This window comes from Hemibagrus wyckioides, linkage group LG10 (genome assembly GCF_019097595.1).
Source record: "Hemibagrus wyckioides isolate EC202008001 linkage group LG10, SWU_Hwy_1.0, whole genome shotgun sequence".
Taxonomy (NCBI): domain Eukaryota; kingdom Metazoa; phylum Chordata; class Actinopteri; order Siluriformes; family Bagridae; genus Hemibagrus; species Hemibagrus wyckioides.
Window position 1 is genome coordinate 23,056,854 of NC_080719.1, and position 24,737 is coordinate 23,081,590.

At 42.5% G+C, this 24,737-nt stretch overlaps 1 non-coding gene across 1 annotated transcript; it reads right to left on the reverse strand.

The window, feature by feature from the left end:
• Nucleotides 1-643: 643 nt before the first annotated feature.
• Nucleotides 644-715, reverse strand: trnaw-cca (transfer RNA tryptophan (anticodon CCA)). The gene has a single exon. It is a non-coding gene; the product is annotated as a tRNA-Trp (tRNA).
• Between the last annotated feature and the right edge of the window lie 24,022 nt (nucleotides 716-24,737).

A 24,737-nucleotide genomic window follows, 5' to 3' on the forward strand; every position in this document is an offset into this window, starting at 1 on the left:
GGGAACAATAACATTTTTCTGTAAATATTTTGTCATGATGTAGTCATTCGTGTACTCATTTTAACATTTTAGAAAATTATGTCTGCCCATTTGGGATGTTTAAAACTTTTTTTCCCTCTTTTTTTCTATCACTAGCTCTGGTGCAGTGATCAGACATCAGCCAGGGAGAGAGATAAGAAAAATATCATTTGTATGAACATACTACTGTCCTGAAATCAGTGTCCTGATGAAGGTGTACATTCTTAGAAGCCTTTATTATCGCCACACATACATTACAGCACAGTGGAATTCTTTTTTTTTGCATAGGAAACTGGGGTCAGTTATTATGCAGCACCCCTGAATCAGGGAGGGTTAAGGGCTTTGCTCAATTGCCCAACAGTGGCAGCTTGGCAGTGCTGGGGCTGGAACCCAGACCTTCCCATCAACAACCCAGAGAAAAAGGATTTTCATGTACACTTCTCACTTTTTTAGGAAGCTGGGGTTAAAACGCAGCCATCATGCAGCACCCATGGAGCAAGTAGGGCTTTGCTCAGGGGCCCAGTGACGGTAGCTTGGCAGTTCAGGGGCTTAAACCCCTTTTAATCAGTGGCCAAGTGCCTTAACCACTGAGCCACCACTTCCCTACCAGTAAAAGACAGACTCATGACCTCGACATGATTTGAACACGCAACCTTCTGATCTGGAGTCAGACGCGCTACCATTGCGCCACGAGGTCACAGAGAGCCCTGTCTGGCAGCCTGTTTCCAGTATACAGTTAACTAAAGCTGCTGATGCTCCTAAAGACCTAGTTCAATATACATGCGTGTCATAGCATAGAGTCTTCTATAACCAAGAAGAAACAGGAGTATGTAGTCATTCATCATTAAGAAAAAAATACTAGATATAGTTTACATTCTATACAAACTACAACTGTAACGATGTCATGTAACTACAGTTAGTCTTACAATTAAAGGCCATGTTGTAGAGTAGTGCAGCGGTAACGTGTCTGTTACATATTTATTTAGATTCTGAACAGAAGTGACAGATAAAGAAGTGTCCTGAAATTGCGTCAGAGTCCGACTGGAACGATCAGTTGGTCAGATGCAGGAGAGACGACATGACCTTATTCAAATATGACATCATTAGACAGCTAAAGGTTAATTCGTTCAATCTTTTTCTTATCTCCAGTAATCCCTGATTCTCCCCAGGTGATGAATGAATTTTTGAAAAATTCACCAATACAATTTACATTTTATGTACGCTAACATTTACAGATGTTTACACTTATATAAAGAATTATGAAATGTACCAGAGACGGATCATAACAACGAAGCAATCACTCTGGAGGCTCTGTATTTTTTTCTTCCTCTCTCTCAAAATACATCAGAGACTTTCCTCACATGCCCAGTGGGGAGTGGATTAAGTTTTCTCCTGCTCATGTCTGAGTCTGAAAACACACCGAAGGCCTGCAGGCAGCTATGCCTTTTTTATCTCGCGATGTGACCGAGGCGTTAAAAAAAAGAAAAAAGAAGAAGAGTCTATTGAAGCTCATTAAACACACTCTCGTACAGGAGTATCGGGTGTTAAACGGTCAGATCCAGTTTCACTACTGGGGCTGCAATTAATCTCAATCCAGACAGTCAGAAAGGGGTTTTATAAAAAGGCTGAAAATGGACACAAATGTTAGCATTAGTGCGTGTACAAAGTGCACAGATCTGTAGATGGACATTTCTAGAATAAGTAGAAATGTTTAAATGATGTTAAAAAAGTTTAAACTGTAGATATTTTGAATTTTCAGCATGGTATTGGATTAAATTGAAACCAGCAAAAACTAGCACCATTTTACAAATTATTTATTTATTTATTTATTTATTTATTTATTTATTTTAATTCTCCTTCTTATTTTCTTTTTCTTTACAAGAACGATTTCCGTCTGCTGAAATATGCGTTTGTGTCCTGCTTTACTCGGATGAAAGGTAAAGTTTGTGTTTGACTTCCTGGATAATTCATCAAAGCAAAAACAACAACAACAAAAACATATGAATAAAATATTTGTGTACTCCTCCTCAGCAGTAATAGTGTAACTCATAAAATTAGCCCTCCCCATTTCCCAGCGCACACAATACCTAGCTTTGTAATGCTCTGAAATATGGAATGTATGCAGTAATAATAATGCAGTATTTAGAATAGAATTTATAATGGCGTAATATGATGTAAAGCTCCTGGTAGGTCCACGTCCTCTACCGTCTATAGATATTATTTATGGATATTATTTGCCTGAACACTCATGATTCTCGGCACTGTAACTTCAATATCCAGTGTTCCTCGGGAGTTCCTCATCGCCTCTGGATCCGATTTCTGTACGTCCGGCTTTGTGAACGAGCCACGGAGAGAGATCAGCGTCTCGGTGTTTGATAAGCGGTGGAAAGAAAACAATTCTCAGACTTTTGGACCCAGGCCCAAGTGTTTTATGTCCTAATAACTATTTTCCTAAAACACGATTTCTCCTCTAACAATGATGAGCTCTTTTTAAGTAGAGTACAGTGAATCGAATGCATGTAAATACATGTTTTAATGACCAGCTGCATGTCGTGCATGACATGGTTTCATCAGATCTCCAGGTGATGCTTTATAACATCCGACCGATGATGACGGATCCGTGTGCCTGCAGCATTTACTGTAATATAGGATAATCTTCCGTGGATCCTTTTTTCTTTTCTTTGCCTTTTGTATGTGTAAGGGGGGGGGGGCGTTTATGTAACATTTTTAACATTGTTTTTCTAACCCTGTGTGACTGAACCTATTGCCAGGTGTTCTCTGTAAACACACACACACACACAGGCTATTTACCCAACATGTTACTTACATGAAAGAATTAAAGCCTATGCTACTTAGCGGAGTCGTGTCCCATTGCCGCAAGCTGCCTTTTTAGATCTTCACCTCCGTGCTGATCAGTGGACACACCCCTGATGGAGGCGGAACTCTGTGCCCATGCTCATGACTCCACCTGACGGCTGGATTGTGTACACAGGTCACAGTGGAGACACTAGTTAGAAACAGACATCAGTTTTCTTGGCCCACTTTCAGTAACGTTCACACTGAAGTCTGGGACATGGAACAGAGCGTAAGGGTTAAACGATCCTAGGAGAAAGATTGTCTGTGATGATTTAAAGCTGCCAGCCAGTGCAAACTTGGGAAATGTTTTTACAAGGCAGAGTTTTACACTCATCCAGGTTTAAGCAAGCAAACACACCTGCCTCCCCAGAGGCACGTGAACCGCAAGTAAAACACACATACACACATACTTCAGAGGCTGAGCTGTCAGTGACTGAAAACATTTCTTACTGTAACTCGCAGACAGGATCAGGAACATTTACACAGCTACGATGTGTAATGACGGTGTGTTGATATTAAGTGCTGACAAAAAAATAAATAAAAAAATACAGTGGCTCACGTTTTTAGGATAATACATCTGGAAATGCATCTTTTTCTCATACACCAAACCTGACTCTTGCTGTGTTTTGGGTCTCATCCTGATCCAGGACCAAGTATCCGCCATCTGACGAGACGCAAGAGCAAAAATATTTAAAGGAAAATCAGTCAAGCTACAGGTGACACACACATACAGGACAGAGCTACAGAGTCTCTGCATGTACAGCTGCTCTCAGAAGATCTGTTTCTTTAGCTGTTTCATGAAGATTATGAAGCTATTTGGAATAACGTGACGAGTACTACGTGGTGCTGATGGCTCAGAGATCAGGGACGAGTTGTTTAGAAAAAAAAAGTTCACATTGTCCAACTTCAATTTTCAGTTCAGCTTTAATTGTGTGGTGGTACTAGCTCAAGTGGTTAAGGTTCTGTGCTGTCGCTAAGAAGATCAGGGTTCAAGCTGCCACTGTTAGGTCCTTGAGCAAGGCCCCCAACCCGCACTGCGTAATGGCTGACCCTGTGCTCTGACCCCATACCTCCAAGGATAGGATAAACTTCAGCCTATAAGTTTAGAAAGTGAAGTTTCAAGGCTTTCCACTGCTGTCTCTATTCCACCAGATCAGGCTACAGATAGGAAGAACGACACGTGAGAGCTCACAGTATTCGTATGAATGTGTTCTTTTGCCCTTTTCCAGAATGTTTCTGACCATTTCACCCATGGTGGCTGTGTAGGAGCATTAGGAGATCACCTCATGGTTGCACAGCACTAGTATTTAGATTGCTAGGAACAGGTGAGGTCTCTTCCCATACTGTTTCCTCGGTGAACTACCACTTCACCCCAGCTATGGAGTTTATTTATAGAACGTTTAGGAGAACTGGTGAACATCACTTCAGGAGATCACAATCAAGCCAATGGCCTTAGAATGAACGAGTAACCAGGATTCCTCTGGACCTATAGCACAGATGATCAGGAGGATTGTAAGGTATGTATTTAACCTCTCTGTGTGTAATAAGGATCTGTATGTCATTTTTAATCTCATTTTATAAAGCAACTGATGGTTAACAGCCTTGCACAGTGACCCAGCTTGTTGAACTAGGAATTCAAACTCACAACCCGCTGACCAATAGTCCAACATCTTAACCACTAAGCCACCACATCCCAACAAAGGTGTTCTGATGCTGGTTTTCCAAGGAGCCTGACCCACATCCTAACCAGCAAGCATGCTGCTTTCCTGAGCCGTCCTGCCTGGCTGCTGGTTTTGTCCACCTCCTGGAGTCATCAAGGGCATCATTCTACCTCCCATGTACATTGAGGGCATCACTCCATCTCTTTCATCTGTTTCCTCCAGGGACTTTACTTCACCTCGCTTCACCTGACTCTACTGAGGACATCATCATCATCATCATCATCATCATCGCACCACTTCCTCCCAAGGATGCTGTCATTGTGCCGGCTTCTGATTCCACAGCTGCAGGGTCCCTGTTTCAAATGTCATTTTATATTTTTATTTATGTTGTTAGAAATGTAACCGAAATGTAAACAGGGTATTTTATTTGAATATCACTCGCAGGAAGAAAATATACAGTCACCTGCTTGATCAGATCATCTCAGGTTTGCAAAAACACACACTTTCTACCAAGTCACTCTATTATTTAGAAAGAAAATAATCCACACGCATAATCCGGAGTCTGCTTTCATTAATAATCAATGTTTGGGGTTTCCTCACACCCATTAACTCTGCCTCAGTCTCACTGCCTCGGGGTAACACCAGGGACACATGGGGCGCTCCAGCTTGTGATTGGCTGATGATGGCAGGAGCACAGGGGCAGAAATGATGCTCGAACAAAGAAAGTCATTCTAGAGAATGTATGATTTATTCGCCTTCATTCCTTTGGGTGGAAGTGCACTTAAAATAAGTGTGTAGGTGTAAAGCCTTTTGAGATTTTTTTTTTAGCGTTGCAGGAATGATTTATGGATTTCTGAGTAGAAGTGCACTTAAATACGTGAGTAATAAGCCGCATTTATGTGCTGACAGCACAAAAAACAAAAAAATCACTTCGGTGATCAAGCTCTGTGTAATTTAGTGATGTATCGATCAATTATCATTGATTAATTCGATCATTTCTTTATTAAATCTCAGTTTATTTACATTTCTAAATGCTGATGATTGACATCTGTGTTGTGTTTCATTGTCACTCATGTGTTTAGTCTAAAAAATTCAGCCTTTAACGGTTAGACCTCTTATAAAAAATATTTTCCTTCTCCGTTTGTAGCCCATAAGACGCAGAGCCACCGCAGAAACGCTGAAGGATCTCGACTCCACTCTATTTTAATGTCTGACTAACACACATAATATCGCTCATGACAGAGCAAATCATTTCACACTGCTGAAACGGAACCAATCCCACGTAATTGAGTCGACACACCTGCCTGCAGCTAGAACGATGTAATCAGACTTCAAATGGTGCTTTCCTGGGCTCGGCTGGGACGCAGCTTCCAGAAAACAAATTATTATTCAGGATATATTTATCCAGGAAAGGCTACATGCCATACCTGTGTGATAGAAACGTAGAGAAAATAGATGACACCTTTATACCAAAATAACAAATCCAAAAACACAAGGACGATTCAGACAAAGCGGAAAAGGTAGGTATAGTTTGAGAATGGAATTCTTCCCTCTGATTGGACGAGACATCGGTCACTAGGATCTACAGGAATTCCAGCAGGCTGCAGCAGTAGAAAGTGGATTGGTGTGTGTATGAACACAGCTCTGCTCTTATAGCGCTCCTTACATCCTTTAATCTGGAATAGTTTAGTCTTCCAAACATTCCTGGTGTGTTTTTAGAGATCGTAAACTAATCTTTACATCTAACTTATCATTATGACCACCTGCCTAATATTGTGTTGGTCCTCCTTTTCCTGCCAAAACAGCCCTGACCCGTTGTCATGCACTGTGTATTCTGACCCCTTTCTCACACGCACCCGGCCATCCACGTGATGTAAAAGAAAACGTGATTCATCAGACCAGGCCACCTTCTTCCATTGCTCCATGGTCCAGTTCTAATGCGCACGTACCTGTACCAATTGTTGGCACTTTCGGTGGTGCACAGGGGTCAGCATGGGCACCCTGATTGGTCTGCAGCTCTGCAGCCCCATACACAACAAACTGTGATGCACTGTGTATTCTGACACCTTTCTATCAGAACCAGCATTAACTTCTTCAGCAGTTTGAGCAACAGTAACTCGTCTGTTGGATCAGATCACACGGGCCAGCCTTCACTCCCCACGTGCATCAATGAGCCTTGACCGAAATGTCAAACTCACTCAAATCCTTACGCTTGTCCATTTTCCTGCTTCTAACACATCAACTTTGAGGACAAAATGTTCACTTGCTGCCTAATATATCCCACCCACTAACAGGTGCCATGATGAGGTGATAATTATATCTAGATATATATTTATTTATATTCATATATAGTACCTGGAAAAAGATCAGGTCATTTTTCCCTTATCTTCATATGTCTAGTGTAGGTGAGTGTGTGCTCCTGACAGCCTCAGAGCTTCCTGCTCTTGTCTGACAGGAGAAGAACCTGATGTGGTCTTTCTGCTGTTGTAGCTCATCCACCTTAAGGTTTGATGTTTCTGTGCATGCTGAGATGCCGTTCTGCTGACCAGAGTGATTATACGAGTTACTTTTATCTGAGACTTTCCGGCAGCTGGAATCAATCTGATCTCTTTTTCTCAACAAGGTACTTTCACCACACAGGATATTCTGTGTAGCACCTCTGGTCCAGGAGGAACATTGTTTCATTTCACCGTGTACTGCATCAGCTATATATGGTTGAAGTGACAATAAAGCTTCTTTGACTTTGACATGATTGGCTGATTAGCTATTAGGTGATATTCCTAATAAAGTGGCCGGTGATTTTATATATTAATCAGCATCGTTTTAAACCTTGTAGCACTTCGAGCTTTAAAGCACTTCAGACGTGTTTTTTCTCCCCTCTGCAGCGTTCCTACGATCCTTTATGACAGGGGAAGGCGTGTGAATGGTCCCTAACGAGCAGTCATTAGAATAACGCTCTCTAATTCTTATGTAATTTGAGACAAAACTCCTGTGACAAAACCTAAGCGCCATTTCGACCCCAAAACAAACTCTAGTGTAGAGGTTCTTTTAAAAAGCGAAAGCAGGTCTATGAGCTGTGATGACAGAGCTGCTGATTCAGTGTTCCGCCCGAATGATTTCTCTCCAGCAGTGATTGCTTCTCTCCTGCGAGTTCACGCTGAGCTTTAATCAAATTCCTCCTCAGCACCTGTGCGTATCTGTACAGGAACAGCTGCTCGTCCCCGGAAAAAACTCCGCGCATAAAGAGCAGCCTCTCGTCTTCAAGTGGCTGTTATGACACAAACCAAAATGAAATGTATTTCCACTGAACCTCAGGAACGCTCTAGAACGGCTGGGACAGTTTCAGACAAACGGACAAGATGCTGTGCATCAGGAGCTGATTATCGGAAACGTCCCTTTTCTCCAGAAACTTCCTTTACACACACACACACACACAAAGTTAAAATATGACAAACACTTCTCAAACAAATATCACTGACAGACCGAACTGTCACAAACGGCACAGTATCTATGAACAGATCAGTGTTTACTCAGTGTGACCTGCCATAATCTGTTATTAGTATTATTATTATTATTACTATTATAGACAGAGAGAGAGAGAGAGAGAGAGAGAGACAAACTCTGAACCAAATTAATCAGTAAAGCAAATGAATGAAACAGAAAAGCTGCATTTTGGAGGTCTATACGAGTGACATCTTCAAATCAATGTATGAAGTGTTTTTCACTTGAAGTTCTTTACTTCACACACACACACACACACACACACACAGGGCTTGGCTACTGAAACAACTCAGACCATGAAATTGCTTGTGTTCATGAACTACCCAGACCTACCCGCACACACACACACACACACACACACACCTGTAAACCTTATAAAGGTAAAATTCATTATCAGCACGTGTGATTCCATGCTGCTTATTTGCTGGCTCAGTGGTTTCTGATCAGAAGGCTGTGTGTTTAAAATCCCAGCTGAGGTCCTGGGAGTAAAACTGGGTGGTTGGATTCTGTCTCAGTGGAACGCCGGAATCTGTGTCTCTCTCCACACTTCCCAGACTGCCTCACAGCCTGCAAGTCAACGTCTGAAGAGAAGATCTTCTGTATAGATTTGTACTCACTGTACATTAGTGACTTCACTGACCTCTTCCAAGCTGAACAGCAATCTAAAGAGGAAGTGACGGACCTCTTACTGCTCTGCTCTTTAGAATTGCATCATCTGGTGAAAACCTTGAGTGTGTGTGTGTGTGTGGCTGGTTTTAGCAGAATGCACACAAAATTAACCGCACACACAAGAGGGGTGTAGAGAGATAGAGAGAGAGAAAGAAAAAGAGGGATAGATAGATGGATGGATGGATAGATAGATAAAGACACGTTTGAGTGTCGCACTGGAGCCAGATTTGGATTTAAGCCTCCACATGGCCCCAGGTTAAGATTCAGCTCAGAACAGCAGTACGGTTCCAGATGAGCTAACAACTGCGCTAGGCTAGGTTTTTTTTCAGCTTCCAGGTAGCTTACTGCTTCATACGTACCTGTGTGTTATGATGTCATCATTTTACCTTACATCATATAACCTTCCATTTCATCTCATGGCCTTAAAAATGCTTCATTTGGCCCTGACTGGAGCGACGAGGCTAACTGAGGCTAACGAGTATTCAAGCTTACAGCTGCTGGTTTAACACTCAGAAGTCAAAAGGTTTCTATATTGTCTTACAGAAAGACAGAAAGGGACCTAAATCACCTAAAACTAGTTTCTAGTGAATGTCTAGTGAACATTTGGAGATGTCTGTCAAATTATATCATTATAATAAGGATGTCTGCAGGTTTTGATGCAGATATCTGACAAAATTGGGACATTAAAGTATGTATTTCTAGAAGAAGAAGAAGAAGAAGAAGAAGAAGAAGAAGAAGAAGAAGAGGAAGAAGAAGAAGAAAACAAAGGAAAAACTTTGAATATGTAATCAACACTTAGAAGGTCACTGAAGATACATATGCAATCCGAACACACACACACACACACACCCCAGAAACACACATTCTGCCTCCTCAGGCTGTCAGAGTGTGTTTAAATTGAACATATGCTGATTATTCAGCAGTAAAGTTGTCAGGCTGTCAGTGTGTTCCCGATGCCTGAGGACACACACACACACACACACACACACATGTAGGGACAGAGAAAAAGAACTAAATCAAAAACTTAGCAGAAACATTGAAATTGTCATCGATCGTAGGTTCATAAAGGAAATCGTTATGGCAGAATTCTCAAATCTGATTGGTCCGAAGATTCTGTACACCACCCAAAGCTCCTACAATGGACACATGAGTGTCAGAACTGGACCATGGAGCAGTAGAAGAAGGAGGTCTGGTTTGATGTATCACGTTGTGGAGGCCAGGTGAATGTCGGAGACTTGGGGAAGAGATGAAGGAGCACCAGGATGAAGAAGACGAGCCGGCGAAGGCAGTGTGATGATCTGGATGTTCTGCTGGGAGTCTTGGAGTTCATGTGAACGTTACTTGGACATGTACCACCTCCTAAACACTGCTGCAGACCAATTTCGGCAGGATGCAAACATTGTTCAGAAACATGGTCAAGGTGTTGAATGGGCTTTTGAATTCCCTATATCTAGCGTCTGGACGAACAATTCTGATCCATATGGAGGCCCAAGCCTTGAAAAAAAGCTTATAATTAACGACATTAATGAGAGGAGTATGTAGTCATTCTATCTATATGAACCATTCTGTGTAATTTATGGTGCTTTAGTGACTGTCTCTGGTGTCATTTATCCACCAAAAAAAAGGCTTTTAACATCAAAAGATGCACTCCTCACTTCCTCACCCTGAAATCCTTATCTTATCTCTTTAGCAGCCGTGGCGATTACAGTTAACATCGCAAATAGGACAATAGGCTGTTCCAGATTACAGACAGTTCCTAAACTCATGATCTTATCTTTCCTTCAGACAGGAAAAGAGGATTACAGAAGCAGGCTAATTTACCAGAATCTTTTCCAAAGTGTCCTGAAGTTAAGGATAACCCCTTAACTTTTTCTTCTGTAGTTTACTTTTTAGCCTTCACTGGAGACTAAACGATAATATTAGCCTAGCTAGCCAACTGTGTAGCGTGATATTTTGCTTACTAGCATCAGGTAGTGTAATGGTGTTACACATGTTCATAGTTTAGCATCATATCACATCATATTTCAAACAGAACACTTGTAAACATGGGTCATAAAGTCAATGAGCGCAGGATGCAGCCTTCCATAATGTAGGCTTCCGCAAATCGTAGCACCATTAGCGTTACTATCATCAGCGGTACTATCATGCTTTCTCTATCTATGGTTAATGTCCCAGTACTCATGCTTCGAAAACATCACTTCACATGGCATGCCCCTTAGAATTGTTCAAGCTAAGCTTCCACATTAGCCTGCCACAAAGCAAGCAGAAAAAAATATGAAGTGTTGCCATAGTAACCACATAGAGCAGGGCTTGAGATTAGCTTTCATTATGGAGCTGCAATTGATGGTTTGTTAGATGTTTCATGTAAAACCCTCAGGATAGTAAACGCCAGAATTGAGACTGCAAATCTGAGTGAAAGTCCAAGTTAATTATGTGTGTGTGAGTGTGTGTGTGTATAGAGGTAAAGTTGATCAAAAGTCTAAAAACAGTTAAGAGGTTATGGATCTTTTGGTGAGTCGTGTGTGCCTCAACGATCTATGGTCGTGGGTGTGTTCTAGATGTGTGTGTGTGGTGCCCTTTGGTGGACTGGTGTTCCATCTGGGAAGTGTTCCCACCTTGTGTCCAATGTTCCCAGGATAAAGTATCGATCCTCGTTATTGAGTTCATGGCATGCAGACTGGAGAACGCACCTCTGAGGTGTATTAAGAGTGATCAAGCCAGATAAACCAGAAGGAGCAGGTGAGAGTCATTAAATCATTAATGGACATGAGGTCAGGAGTAAGACGTGATGAGGAAACAACTAGACAGACTCTATTTCAGGTGGTGTGGGAAAATGTAAACAGGTGACTGGGAGTCTGAAAGCTTGGAAAGAGGATAGGTGTGAGACTGGTAGCGTGATCTGGCTATTGCTTCATCTGTGAGTGTTTCAGAGTGTGGTCAAGGAGATCTAATCAATAAATCAGCAACTTCTGTGTCTGAAGGATGGGAAGGTTTACTACCATGTGCTAAATATGGCCAGAATTCCTTTCAACACTTTTTTTTGTAGCAGCGAAAGAGCTTAAGAGGAACCTGGAAGATGTTTTTAATAATTGCTCCCATTACATTCTTCTCTAAAAACCTCACACAGGCAGAGGAGGACTAAAACACTGAGAGAACCGAGAGATTCTTGGCTGTTAAGGAAATTCTTCACGGTGTTGGAGCATCTGGATTGGGACTGAGGATGTTTTAGAACGAGGGCACAGTGAACACATCTGGATGTAAATACCAGGATGTGAATGCTGGCAAACAAAGGAATTGGCCTTAACTGGTCTACAAAAAGACTCTATGTTGATGATATATGCAGTGGTGGGATCCTGGTAGCTCTGAAGACAAGCTCTGGGTTACTGATCAAAAGATTAGGGGTTTAAACCTCAGCACCTCAAGAGGCCCTTGAGCGTGGCCTCTAACCCTCTCTGCTCCAGGGGACTGTATCACAGCTGACTTTCACATCTGACCCCAACCTTATAATATGCGAAGCAAAAATTTTACTGTGCTGTAATGTTTATGCAACAAATAAAGGCTTTGACTGCTAAGGAGGACCCTCAGGACATTTTGGAATTCAGGTGATGAACAAACTCCGAGTCTTTTGCCTCACAGCTGGATGTGAGAGATATTATTTCAAGAAGAAGTAGAAGAAGAAAAATATCACACAGTGAAGATCTTATGTTAAAGAGTGCAAAAGAGCACATAGGGTTTTAAGATAAGGAGGACATTAGCGGATAACAAACCTGTAGCCATGTGTGTGTGTCTGTGTGTGTGTGCGCGAGTGTGTGAGTTTTGAACGAGGTGCAGTTTCTATGGTTATGCAGCCAAAGTCGCTCTACTGTAAACGAGGAAGTGATTTAGCTAACATCAGGGTTTTTATGAGCTGACCTTTAGAGCGACATTAAACTGTGTTCGATCAATATTCATTTATTTCAACTTTGTTAGATTGCAGGCTGATCTACACAGTTTGGGGGAAACAATAGCAACAAAACAATTAGCCTGCCTTTGTGTTGCTAATATGACATTTAGTGCCGGAAGATAAAACAGCAATGATATTTTCAGCCACAGACAGCATCAAAAATGTTATCTTTGTGTGTGTGTGTGTGTGTGTGTGTCCTCAAACACTTAAACACTGGGAACACACTTACAGGTTTTTATATTTTTTTTAAACAGCCAAGTAATCAGCATATGTTTAAGTTCAGCGCACACAGACTGCCTGAATAAGCATAGCATCAGTATACACACACACACACATACACACACAACTCTGGAGCAAAGACCCCCAGCCAGGACATTTAATTTCTTGTCAGGCCACATGAGCTAATGAATTGTGATCCATTTGATGTAAAAGAAATAATTGATAGAATAACATCACAAATACGGCAAGAGGCAGAAATACTATTTAAATTAGATGTGATAATAGTTTCGAGGGAACTCAACACTGCGTCATGGCTGACGCTATGGGAACACTTCTTTGTGGAAGTTGTGTTTGAAGCTCTGTGTGAAATCATGCTGATTTTTCAGCTCAGGTAGGTCATGTGACAAAGCAGAGTGCACCAGCATGACCATCAAAGGGCATCTACATCACATCACTCTCCCTGTTCTTCCCTCTCTGTAGCAAGGAGCTAGGGCTATCAACCAGTAGCCACCAGCCCCAGCCTGGCCTACCTAACACCTAAGGAATAGCATTTCTAGGGATGTACCTTTATGGCCATCTCCACTGCTGCCTACCCCGCCACCTCTGGTGCTTCCGGGGTCAGCCATGCCCACCCATGCTCCTGCTCATTACGTGTAGCAGCCTCCTGGGTTAGCCCCTGCCAGCTCACTGTTTCAGGGCACCAGGTGAGGTGAGAACAGTGAGAGGCTAACGCCTCTCTCAGACCACCTGGAAGGTTCTGCCAGGTGGGTTGCAGTAGGTCCTGTGCCAAATTTTGGACCTGCTCGTTCCAAATTGTATGCTGAAACGTACAAATTCCAGATGGTCAAGGTCAAGGTCACTGTGTCATAGATCAGGTCCGAGGACTGGTTTGTGACAAAAATCCTAAAGGAGAAATCCTGTCTTCACAGGAAGATATCCTATCGTCACTGGTCTAGTCTTATTGCTCACTCTCACAAAGTGCATGAAGGCTGCTCTGGCATCATTGCCCCCACAAGGCATCCATGTACTCAATTATCCAGACAACTAGCTCATCTTGGCTCAGTCAAAGGAAGTGACCGCCGGGCATTGAGATGGCGTGCTTGCCAACATGAGGTCACTAGGCCTCAGGCTCAACCCAGGAAAGTGTGTGCTTTCTCCCTCTCTGAGAACTACCTTCTTGGGGATAGTTTGGGATTCAGATATGATGCAGGCACATCTGTCTCCCACTTGTGGGAATTCCATCCTTTCCGCCCTAAGGGACATCTGGCTAGGCCAATGCCCAGGCACAGAGGGTGCGTGGCTCATGGCAGTACTGGCCGAAGCTATTCCTTTGGGTCTGCTACACATGAGACCATTTTAATTCTGGCTCAGGAGCAGGGTCTTTTCACCCCTGCAGACATCCTTTTTAGGGTGACAAGGGTTACACGTCTTGAGCTTCATACCCTTCTTATGTGGACAGACCCTGGTTTCTCACCTTGGGTCCCACTCCTCATCGCAAGACTCAACGGACGCCCCCCTCTTGGGTTGAGGAGCAAATGTAGATGGCCACCCCACCCATGGCATTCGGGAGGGCTCCTGTCTCTCATGTCACACAGATTGCCTGAAGATAGGGCCTGTGTTTCTAGTGCTCAAACACTTTCTCCTGAAACTCAGGGGCTACTTTTGGTGGTCCTCTTCATTAATCACTGGCGGTCTGTGTTTGCACCCTCTGTTCAGGTTAGTGCACCAGATCTTGCCCTAGGTAGAGACCAAATTTCTCTCACTGAGAGTGATGTACACTCCAGAATGCATGATCAGGAAGCAGGCTGGGGGCAATTCTCCAAACCCCTCCAAAGAACATCTTAGTCTGACCTATGAGGGGCACCAGCTTCTAGACTCTGGTCTCCCAACCGAGGTTGTAGAGACTATGTTGAACTTTCCCTCTGGTGTAATCGGTGTTGTCAGGATCTAGTTCACTGCCCTGTTAGTACAATGCTAGAGTTCCTGCAGACATGCCTCTTTGAGGGCTTATCATCCTCTACATTGAGGTATAAGTGTTAGCCATTGCTGCAAGTAATGTGCCTGTTCACCTTCTGCATGGTGCCAAGTGGCTGAGGCTTTCCTGCAGACCATGTCTCCCCTCCTGGGAGCTGTCACTGATTCTGGAGGGGCTACTGTAAGTCCACTTTGAGCCAATGGAGTCAGCCTCTAAGGAGCCTTGGCCTCTCTAAGAAAGAGTTCTGCAGACCCTGCCAGATGCTCCCTCCTGCCTAGAGTCTGCTTCTGGCATGGTCAAGGCTGCCCTGCATCTCAGGGTAGGATACGTTCCCAAACAGCCCCACTATGGCTGGTCAGCCGGCCTTTCTGCAGGCATTCTGTCCTCTGGCCTACTAGTTGGCAGAGCAGGAGAGACTGGACCTGCTGTGCCCAGTTCGGGTTCTCAGCCCATTGCTCGGGTGTGTGGTGTAAGTCCTCTTCCCTTTTTGTTGCCTTTGGCAGCTGCAACAAAAACAAACAACCCTCTCTAAGCAGCGCCTTGTGCTGGGTAGTGATCTCCAAGGCCTACAAGGCATGCTGTGTGGCTTCACCTCTAGGAATTAAGGTTCACTCCACTAGGTGTATTTCCTTGTCCACCACTCTGTCTAGGGGCTTTCCCCTTCAGGATATTTGTGCTGCGGCGGGTTGGTCCTCTCCACACACCCATATCAGGTTCTATAACCTGGACCCAGACCTGGGTCTTACAGGGCTAATGGTGCTCTGCTCCTGGTTTTGCAGAATATGCTCGCAACCTTGGGGTAACCATGGACAATCAACTGTCTTTTTCCTCCCATGTTGCTAATGTCACACGTTCATATCATTTTCTTCTGTAAAACATCAGAAGGATTCGGCCATTTCTCTTCACACAGGCTGCTCAGGTGCTTGTTCAGTCTCTTGTCTTTTCGAGACTGGACTCCTGTAGCTCTCTACTGGCTGGTCTACCTCTGAATGCAATTCATCCACTGCAAATGATCCAAAATGCAGCTTTGTGACATATTATCAACTTAATAAGTTCTCCCACACCACCCCACAGCTGTGTTCCCTTCACTGGCTTCCTGTAGCTGTAGATTCATTCACTGATGCTTGCCTACAAAACCAAGAATGGACCAGCACCATCTTACCTCAAAGCTCTTATTACTCCTCATACTGCACCTCACTCCCTCAGATCTACTAGCACTGCTCGACTGGTCCACCATCTCTCAGGGTAAGAGGCAGGTATGCATGTAGACTCTTCTGCCAAGTGTCTGCCAAATGCCAGAAATGTAAATGTATAAGAGTGTTAAAATAATGCATGCAACAAAATGTGAGTGAAAAATAAAATGATCTAGATATTAGCATATGTTCTGATGTACAAACACATGGGGTGGTGAATATCTAATACAAAGCCGAGGAAAGTTTCTCATTATCTTGCTATATACAGTATCATCAGAGCAAATAAATAAAGGGTTTTGTTGTTGTTCTGTTTCTTTTAATGGCTTTGTATATCCCAGATATGAATTTTTCCCACATAATCATCATGCCTTTCAGGCTGCACTAAATCACACTGTGGGGGTTAATTTGATCTGTTTGCATAGACACCATGCTTTATTCTGTACTTTTTGGTAAAAAGCCCCTAAACACACTCATACATATTCATTAAACCAGACAAACACATGCTGTCTCACTCATGTGACTCATGCAATGCTCCAAAAGAGCCTGCTAGTAAATATTGTATTTACACACACACACACATACACAACTAGAGTAAATCAGCTTGAGGATTTCAGCATGCGGTTTACATGATGCTCCACAGAGGAAGTGTAGAACCTTCGGTTACTTTCAGGCCGATTTAGCCGAAGGCTGATTTCTCCTCTTTAAAATGGGTTTAATTGCGTCGCTTTCCGACCTTCTTTCTTCATCACAGCCTTTTATCCTTGCTTCCTCCAACCTCTTTTCACTTCTCTCTCCTGACAAATCCATAGTGTTACAGCCGGAAATCCAACATGTTTACTTCATCTGATGCGGAACAGCATCTCAGCTTTCTCCTTTCCTATTTCTATTGCCTGGATATTATAGGAATTAAATTCATGGTTTGGATTTGGATTTTGGATTTGGATTTTGGAAAGACATCACGTCTCTGTATTTCTGTACATGCCATGAACAACTAAACAGGATCCATCTGCAACCAATTATCGGTTATTGATTAGAATCCAAGCCACACAGGCAGACTGGTCTAGGGCATGATGACAGCTCTAAAAAAAAAAGAAAAACAAAACTTTTATTCCATCGTCAAGTAGTCAGTGTTTATGTGAGTTCAGTAACGGGTCGTGTGCATAATGCAATCTATTGTGTGAGTTTTTTTAGGGTTACTAAAGTTAGGATTAATAAAAAGAAATTTGAGAGAAATCTTAGAGTCACATGTAGAACTTCATTCAGTCACACTGAAGCTCAGGGGAAAAATTGGGTCATTTTAAACACTGTACTGTATATTAGCCATGTTTTTGTCACTAGATCGTTGTTTTTTTCTTAGGAGTTATCTGTCAGACATGCAGGCGAGGACACGAGTGCAGCTTGACAGGTTTTTATTAATTCAGCCAATCAAAACAAGAACGAGATTCGAGGTCAGGGTCGAGATGCAGGTCAGACGATCGATAAACAACATAAACAAGACAAGACAAGAGCAAGACCAGACACAACGTCAACACCAGAATAACGATAAACAATTGCTGCAGGGTAACAACTGAAAAACAACTCACTGTAGGTGTGTGTGTGTGTGAACATGGCTGTGGAGTTACTGAGTCCTGCTGGGTATAAATCTGAGAGAGTAGCGCTGTCTTGTAATCCATGGCAGCCATGTTTGTAGGCCATGCTGTATTCTGGGAGTTCACAGTGGATGCTGAGTCTGTCCTGGGAGCACTGGGCAGGACTGCACCTGGATCACAGCTTACCTTTCAGCAGGACAGACTTCCTACTGAAGCACGACCCTAAGTATGATCAAACTCATGTAACAGGTTGAAAAATAAATCACACAATGTGTGTCGTCAGCCATCTTGGAAATGTTTTCTCAATCATCATCAGTACCTGGTAGCTCCCCCCCTTCCATTATATAAGCAAATCTGCAAGTGTTGCGTGTATGAACTGTTCAACATTGTTTGAATCGCTTGAATAAGCAAATCATTCAGATTCCTGAAGTAAGTGACCATTTTGCGCCGCACCTTCATGTACAACATGGTCCTAATGTCCACCACCTTAGTGTAGACCTTAGCAATGCCCATGTGCTTTAAAAGAAATTGCATTTTTAAAAATTAATTGTATGGATTAAGATAATAACAGCAACATATGTTCAAGACAAATGTCATTAGGAGTGAGATGTGACCTGAAAGCACGAGGGATCAGAGAAAGGACCTCTGGCTGTTGTAGCCCATTCAGTATCTTTACAATAACCTGCGGGCTAATTAGCTCATTAGCAGTTTATATAAGAGATAAGAGATTTATATAAATCAATATGGTCAGCTGTGAAGACGGACAGAGGACGCAGGAAGTGAGCACGAAAGCTGTATTTAACATTATGCTTTATTTTGCTATTTGCAGCCATTTCCTCAGTGCCTTCTAGGTGGTACATATCATCTCTCCCCTCACTTCTATGTGTTTCCTAAAATGGCTGACACTCTAGTGAGACCAGATGTGTATGTTTGGGGCAGAGTGCTTGTAGAGAGCAGACTGACGTACTGTAGTGTGATCTCGGAAACGTCGCCGGTGTTGATCTTTACTCTCATGATCACAATAAAATGCTAACAACACAGCGTATATGCTTTCTGGTTAATCAGAGCCACATGGGCCTCAGGGCTGAGCAGAGAACAACGTAAAGGAGATTTTCCTCAGAACTCTTCTGAGAGTGCGCTTGTTTAAAACAGGGTAAATATTTAAGTTTTACTCAGCAGTGCGATGGAGAGGAGATTTCGCCCTCCCTCACACACACACACACACACGCCGTCACATATTCGTTGTTTGCTCGATGCTGCCTATCGTTTCATTAAACAGTGACCCGAGCTCTTAATCCTGAATAAACACGGGCTACGGATTCTATTTCTGCCGTTCAAACTTAATTAGCTGGTTAATGCATGCAGAGAGAATTTCATAATAAAATACGATTCATCCTGAAGCCCATTAACACTCTGGGGCATCAAGGAAATATTATAATTAGAGGCTTTTTCGAAAATAGCGGTGTTATTAAGTATGTTTTAGCTGTACTCACATAGATAGACAAACACTCACACACACGCACGCACACTTCTGTATAGAAAGTCTTTTTATAGTGATGCTAATAAATCCTAAAGATTCCCTCACTGAGAGCAGGACAAGCCGAAACGGCTCTAAGATGAAAAGTCTCTTCGTATTGTAAGGAGCCCCAAGCAGCTGGATATACCATGTGTGTATCTAGAGAGCCATTTCATTCAGTCTGAGAATCATTTCCCAGAATAAACACAAGGTACGGTTAAAGAGAGAGATGGTGAAAAACTGCAAGGATGCAATGCCACTTTTAATGAAGACATTTTCAGTGACAGTTTTGCTAATGATAAATAATAACACTGAATAGACTGTCTGACTCCAAAAAAAACCAAAAAAAACCCCATGCCCACACACTCGCCTCAAAATTGCATCCAGTTCATAATAAAGCCAAGCATGCGGTTGAAGTCATAACCCGGCTTACTGTAAATGTGCAACCGATGTGATGCAGCCAGCCATCTTGGACAACTGGAACTGATTTTTTAATGAGCTTTGAGACGTTTCAAGATGAAGTCCTGTGTGCACAAGATGTGTTGAAAATATATTCCCATTAAAATACCTGTAAATGATCTGTGATGATAAAAAAAACAAAAAAAAAACGTGTATGTAGTTTTACTCTCCTGACTTTCTGGATGTTTCACGTCCAACTTCCAGACTCTCAGTGGCTTTATTTAAGAGCGAGATTATGTTTAATAACAATGTAATGCAAAGCAAGTAGATGAGGATTTGTGGTTGTATTTTACTACGAGAGACTTTAATTACATGTCACTGTGCATTAGGTTTAAAGCTTCATAGTAAACAGAAGGAAATTTCTGACAGGAAACACATCTGTGCTGGTTGACTACAATAATAGTACAACATTAAAAGTCATGTCCTATGCCATGTGGCTGATGTTTCTGCATGAGAAGCTCACCAGAAAGAATAAAGTTATGTGACTGGCTTTACCAACTACAGAAAAAAATGACTCTATCTAATCTAATCCTGTTCCCAGTGACCAGTGCGGAAGAAATAAGAATTACAGCAGCACAAGCCGGAGGTTAGTGAGTCTGTACCTGTGCTCTTTGGTGTCTGAAATGTAAAAAAAAAAATGTTAAATTGCCCCTAGGGTGTTTTACAGTGGACTGGTATCCTGGGTGTTTTCCTGCTTTACACAGTGTTCCTGTAGCCTCCTGGTGGTCCAGCGGCAGGATCCCATGCGCTTGTTGCTGCAGCCCAGGTTCGATTCCCGGGCAGGGAGCTAACCCAGCCACTGAAGAGTTAATTCTCAGTGCCGGTCCTAAGCCCAGATTAAATGGGAGGGTTGCATCAGAAAGGGCATCTGGCATAAAACCTGGGCCAAATTGAAACATGCAAACCAAATGATCCACTGTGGCGACCCCGAACAGGGAGCAGCTGAAAGAAGAAGAACAACACACAGTGTTCCTGTGATAGTCTCCACCGGAATAAACCAGTGTAGGAATAAATACTTCAATGTACAAGTCAACCTCAGACCTGCTCCTCATAACAATGGGTCAAACTGACTGCTGTGATGGAAATTTTTACATGGAGAAGTTGTTTGTAAGGTTCTGACCTTCTGTATGCGTGACTAGAAGTTGTTTATGACCAGAGATGAGCAAAATGTTACAGGGACAGAACTGCGAAGTAGACTAGATGGCAGGACTCAAGGCTAAGACTATTTGGATCAGGAGTTCTAATGTAGCCTGTAGATTGACAATGTTTTCCTTTCCGTAATCCTGTTTTGTGTTTTAATCCCGATTATAAATACTCAATGTAACAAATGATCGGGGCCCTTCCTTTTCATTTGCGTGGAGAGCGTTGGGTCCTGTTGCGCAAAAGCACAACATTACCTTGACCGCACAATTGGCTACGAGCGTGAGAGGACTCAGGAGTTCACCGTGAGCCACCTTAATGCTGGAATGGGAACAATTTGATGTGGGGAAGGTGAGATAATGTGATTTAAGAAAATAAATCAGTCTTCATTTTATTTAGTTTAGTTTAATCTGAGAAATGAATGACAAAGTAACATTTTAACAAATTAAAATTCTACAAGTATAGAGCGTGTTTCTACTTCCCTTATTTTTTTTTTTGCAAGAATAACTCATAACAAAAGGTTCAAGTTCTGGGATTGTTATTGTCATAGTCAAGGAGTTGTAGAGCCTGTAAACTTTAAATAGGGCAGTGATTTTGATGCCCCACAGTTTTGCATGACTAAAAAAGAAGTTTTTTAAATCGTTGCTCAATTAAAAGTAGTAAATTCAACAGAATTTTCAGTGTATAGAGCTGATGTATTGCGTGCTCTGATGGCAGGATTCTATGCTCTCATTGCCAAGGCCCGGGTTTGATTCCCAGGCAGGGCGCTAACCCAGCCACTAAAGAATTAACTCTCAGTGCCGGTCCCTAGCTCAGATTAAATAGGAGGGTTGCATCAGGAAGGGCATCTGGCGTAAAACGTGCCAAATTGAAACATGCAGACCAAATGATTCACTGTGGTGACCCTGAAGAGGGAGCAGCCGAAAGAACAACAACAACAGAGCTGATGTATTGTATGTTGAGGATTTGCCCCACCTGTCTCCATGAACACACAGCTAAAACTGCACATCTGACTAGAAGTCATACCTCAGTAACTCACCTGAACCACAACCGAACAATTTTTATAGTTTTCTACCTCGCTGTGCCTCTTCATACAACAGAATAACAACTAGTCACTCATTTAAAGTGTAAAACATCAGAGCTTTAAAGATAAAAAAGCTCCTGATGATCACTGACTTTTATTAAAGACATCTGTGATGTGGTTTCCTCGCGTTTAGGTTCTCCGTCTCTTCTGATCCTGGCCCTCACTTTATGTTTGTTAATGAATTTATTTTTATCCTGGCTCTACAGGATTTCAATGCCATATGCTAATGTTGCCCCATCCTTTAGATCACCGTTGCTTTCCCGAAGACTTTCATGAAGGTTGTTGCTTTTGACAACAACAGCCGCCTCCTGTCAAATTAGGCATTTCCAATTAGCGCCTTCACATAAGTAAGAGGCAGGAGCAGAGCCGCTGATCAGAGCCATATGTAGGGATGAATATTCATGATTCTTACTGTGACTTTTTTCAGCTCAGTGATCTGATTCCAGCGTCCTCATTATGCTGATCCGCTGTACAAAGAGACACAAAGTTACACAGGAGAGAAAGGGACAGCGTGACTCAGCTTTGGTCAAAAGTTATATTATCTTAAAGTCAGTGGTGGTGGAAACCCGCCCCAAGCATCATCGGCACCCAACTAACTGCCATTGAGTCTCTTTACCACAGATGTCTGCACAGAGCACACAAAATCATCAAGGACTCCTCTCACCCTAGTCACAAACTGGTAAATCTCTTTCCATCCAGGAAGAGATCCATCCGCACCAGAACCTACAGGTTTTTTCCCCGCAACCATAAATGTACTGAACTCACCCATGTCTCAGTAACACTTCACTGCTTGTAATCACCTTGCAATTCTACCACATCTTCTCCATATAATATAATTAGATATGAACATAATTGTTAATTCATAGATTACCCTAGTTTATCTATCCGTCTGCTATAACACTGATTATCTCCTCATCATGGCACCTGTTAGTGGTTGGGATATATTAGGCAGCATTTTGTTCTCAAAGTTGATGTGTAGGAAGCAGGAAAAATGGACAAGTGTAAGGATTTGTGCAAGGCTCATTGATGCATGTGGGGAGCGAAGGCTGCCCTGTGTGTTCCTATGGGGCTGCATAGCCGCAGACCGGTCAGGGGGGCCCATGCTGACCCCTGTGCACCCCCAACAGTGCCAATAATAGGCATGTGGGGCATGTGAGCATTAGAACTGGACCACAGAGCAATGGAAGAAGATGGCCTGGTCTGATGAATCACATTTTCTTTTACATCATGTGGATAGCCGGGTGTGCGTGCGTGTCCGGTGGAAGCAGTGTCATGCTTTGGTCAATGTTCTGCTGGGAAACCTTGGGTCCTGCCATCCATGTGGACGTTACTTTGACACGTACCACCTACCTAAGCATTGTTGCAGACCATGTACACCCTTTCATGGAAACGGTATTCCCTGATGGCTGCGGCCTCTTTCAGCAGGATAATGCGCCGTGCCACAAAGCAGAAATGGTTCAGGAATGGTTTGATGACCACAACAACCAGTTTGAGGTGTTGACTTGGCCTCCAAATTACCCAGACCTCAAACCAATCAAACATCTGTGGGATGTGCTGGACAAACAAGTCTGATCCATGGAGGCCCCACCTCACAACTTACAGAACTTAAAGGATCTGCTGCTAACATCATCTATCTGTCTATCTATCAGCTGTGCTAAGACAAACCGTGCTGTGTTGTGTATTAAAACATTGCTGAAGAACTTTATCTGATACAGTAGGCAGTAGTTATAAACTAGACTATCAGATGTTCGCAGTGACTCAGTAGTTAATTACTAAGTAGTTCATGAGTATTATACTCGTTATTTTGGTGAGTAAGAGCTTCACTTGATGGTGGCAAGGATGTAAGGAAGAAACCTTGAAAGAAACCGCTTTCTTCCATTGACGGTTAATCGTTTAACCGTCAATGGTATACAACTAAAAGATGTATTAGCTAATTAAAGCACATTATATACCATGAAACAAGCTCCACATGACTCACTCTAACCATGAGCTAACACTCTGAGTCTCAGCGTGTAACAGCGGATAATTTTTGGGAGAAAACCTGGGACTTTATAGCTGTGAGGCAGCAGTGCAACCTGTTACACCACCATCTACAGCCAAAGATCATCATCATCAGCAGCAGCTTTTATGCTGCAATCTGCAGACATCTCGGCCATCATTTCCTTTAAGAACTTCCTTTTTTTATTGTACTGAAGACTGACTACTGACACACATCTGGAACTGAAAAGTCTTTTTTACTTTCCAAAAATTAGGAAATTTCCACCTGCATTTTGTAGCATGTTCACCTTTACACTCTGAGAGACAAGAGATAATGTTATATAGTAAAACTGATGGCGACAAGCCCCGAAACCTGAGCGTAATAGCATGTTACAGATCCACACATAGCTTTAAAAACGTGTTAGAAGCTGTGTTGTGTATTACACTGTATGGTTTCACACTCACTTTAAACAACACACGTGGGATTAAACGTAACCATATAGTAAATAGAGTATGAGATAAAACTACTGATAATGACACAAATCCTGCTTAAACACTAAACTTTACCTAGTAGGCTTTTTGTTAGATCTTGATAATATAATACTAGTTAAAACTGAACAGAGAGAGAGAGAGAGAGAGAGAGAAGAAAAGGCTTGCATACAGCAACCAACAATATACAAGTGAACAACAAAGAGAAAGAATTCTTCATTCTTTTAAAGGAAAGAATGTAATTCTTGTAGGTCTACGGTGTGTAGTTCTTCTACGGTGGCCAAGAAGTGCAAAACAAAATAACAAATCCAAAAACAAAAAAACAAATCTATAAACACAAGGATAATTCAGACAAACCAGAAAAGGTAGGTATAGTTTTTGTGAATGGAATTCTTCGCTCTGATTGGACGAGACATCTGTCACTCAGGATATACAGGAACCATTTTTT